This window comes from Erinaceus europaeus, chromosome 21, assembly GCF_950295315.1.
Source record: "Erinaceus europaeus chromosome 21, mEriEur2.1, whole genome shotgun sequence".
NCBI lineage: Eukaryota > Metazoa > Chordata > Mammalia > Eulipotyphla > Erinaceidae > Erinaceus > Erinaceus europaeus.
This window is the reverse complement of record NC_080182.1, coordinates 7,394,417-7,397,531: the sequence shown is the minus strand read 5'-3', so window position 1 is coordinate 7,397,531 and position 3,115 is coordinate 7,394,417.

Genomic DNA, 3,115 nt, shown 5'->3' with positions numbered 1-3,115 from the left:
GCCCTCTTCATTTTGAGAGTCTCTAGTTTCTCCCCATAGTGGCCATTGTTCTGTGCAGAGACACAGCATGACAAAGTTGTGCTCAAGTGGCATAATTGTCCTTAGCCTTATTTTTTAAAAAAGATTTATCTATTATGAGAGAGAGAGAATGAGGTGGGGGAGGGAGAGAATGAAGAGAAAAGGAAAGAGAGACGAGAGCCCTGATCCTTTCTGGCATAAGGCATTGCTTGGATAAATTCTGTGACCTCAACACAAACACCCTGGGTCCATACTCCCAGAGGGATAAAGAATAGGAAAGCTATCAGAGGAGGGGATTGGATACGGAGTTCTGGTGGTGGGAATTGTGTGATGTACCCCTCTTATCCTATGGTTTTGTTAATGTCTCCTTTTTTTTTCTTTTTTTTTTCCTCCAGGGTTATTGCTGGGCTCGGTGCCTGCACCATGAATCCACCGCTCCTGGAGGCCATTTTTTCCCCCTTTTGTTGCCCTTGTTGTTGTAGCCTCGTTGTGGTTATTATTATTGCCATTGTTGATGTCATTCGTTGTTGGATAGGACAGAGAGAAATGGAGAGAGGAGGGAAAGACAGAGAGGGGGAGGGGAAGACAGAGAGGGGGAGAGAAAGACAGACACCTGCAGACCTGCCCCACCGCCTGTGAAGCGACTCCCCTGCAGGTGGGGAGCCAGGGGCTCAAACCGGGATCCTTACGCCGGTCCCTGCGCTTTGCGCCACATGCGCTTAACCCACTGCGCCACTGCCTGACCCCCAAATTTCTCCTTTTTTAAATAAGTAAAAGAAATATTTGGCCTCAAGCATGCAAGTCCCTGCTCTCACAGGTGAAGCCTTTTAACTCCGTTTTATCATGAGAACTGCCAAGTACTTCAAGATGAACTAGCGTCCAAGCAGGTGCATTCAGTCTTCCTATTTGATTTTGCTAAGCTTGATACTGTGTCTCTCCCTGACTTTAGTGTTTTTGTTTTTTTTTTTTAAGTGGAGAGTTTGATCTTCGCATTCCATATTCTTATATTAAGATTATTTTTCCTCTAAAAGAGATAACTGTTAAAATACATCCAAATCTGTTTTAAAAACACATAGACATTTTTCTCCCTGTCTTCTTATTCCTTGGACAATTCTCAAAGACCCACTCAGTGCTGTTCAAATTGGAAAGGCCTAGAGAATTCCCTTTTTTCAAGTCATCTGTTATCATCTAAGAGATAAGTAAGACATTGATTGGAAAACAAAGGTCAAATGCTCTGAAAATTCTGTAGTAATCAGAAGATTACTACAACTCAAAATTAACCAGAAAACCTCCTTTGCAGCAAACTAATCAGGACAATTAAAGAGGATAACTGATCGATTTAAGAAAGGAGAAAGATCCTTCAACCTTAATCAAACTCCAAAATTAGATATCAGTACAACTTCGATAGTTCTTTTGTCTTTGATGTCACTTCAAAAGCAACTTAGTTCTTTAATTCCAGGTTTGTAAATCTGGAGGAGTTTCGTGTTCCCAACCCTATTCTTTGGTTTCCTTAGTCCCAACTCAGGCTCTCTGCTGGAATATCCTTTCTCCTGTGACTGTGTGGGGACAGTTCTTTTTTTTTTTTAAATTTATTTATTTATTCTCTTTTGTTGCCCTTGTTTTATTGTTGTTACTGATGTCATCATTGTTGGATAGGACAGAGAGAAATGGAGAGGAGGGGAAGACAGAGAGGAGGAGAGAAAGATAGACACCTGAGGACCTGCATTACTGCTTGTGAAGTGACTCCCCTGCAGGTGGGGTGCCGGGGGCTTGAACTGGGATCCTTAAGCGGGTCCTTTGCGCTTTGCGCCACCAGTGGTCAACCTGCTGAGCTACCACCTGACTGTGGGGACAGTTCTGAGGAATGCTCTCCCCACCCAGTCCCATGGCTTCCTTCATCTCACAGGACCTCTGCCATCTCATTATCCCTCACGCCTGCGATGGCTTACAACCGTTTCTTTCAGATGACAGGGAGAAAATGCCGATCTGTTTTTAAAACAGGTTTGGATGTATTTTAACAGTTACCTATTTTAGAGGAAGAAGAATCTAAATATAAGAATGTGGAATTTGAATATGAAACTCTGCACTTAAAAACTAAAGCACTTATAAAAAGAATCTCTTCAAATAAGAATAAAAGTCTATTATCAACATGAATCTTTTATTCATCTCTGGCAAGCTGATGAACAAACATTTTAGCAATCATGAGGAGGGACTCTACATGGATTGTCTTCTGGGATTCGTGTTTAAGATAACTTTGTTCTGTAACAATGGCGGGACAGTCCTTTTTTGTAAACTTCCTATTTCAGGCAACCACAACTCCAGTGCTTCTGCCTTCTTGCCAAAATGATAAATATCTTTCTGTCTGTCTTCTTTCTTTCTTCTCTTCTTTCTTTCTTCCTTTCTTTCTTCCCTCCTTTCTTCCTCTCTCTCTTTCTACCTCTCTTTCTCTTTCTTCTTTCTTCTTTCTTCTTTTTTTGCCTCCAGGGTTATCGCTGGGGCTTGGTGCTGACACTACGAATCCACTGCTCTTGGTGGTCTTTTTTTTTTTTTTTTTTCATTTTATTGGATAAGACAGAGAAATTTAGAGAGGAGGGGGAGATAGAGAGGGAGAGAGAAAGATGGACACCTATAAACCAGCTTTGCTGCTCATGAAGCGTCCCCCCCTGCAGATGGGGAGCCGGAGGCTTGAACCCTTATCCTTGTATGTGTCCTTGTACTTCATACTAAGTGTGCTTAACTGGGTGTGCCACTGCCTGGCCCCCAAGACAAATTTAATACTCAAAGCTAAAATGATCTAGATATCTTAATTTTTAGCTAGTAGTTAATTTATTCACCTAAGTGACTTTGATGTTCTTTTTAAATATATATTTTATATAATTATTATTGGGTAGAGACAGAGAAATTGAGAGGGGAGAGCAAAAGAGACAGAGAGACATCTGTAGACTTGCTTCACTTCTTGTGATGCTTTCCTCCTGTATTTGGGGAGCAGGGGCTTGAACCTGGGTCCTTATGCACTATGAGCTTAAGCAGGTGTGCCATCACCTGCCTCTATGACTTGTCTTTCCTCTGAGACACTTAGCACCCCTAGAATCATGCC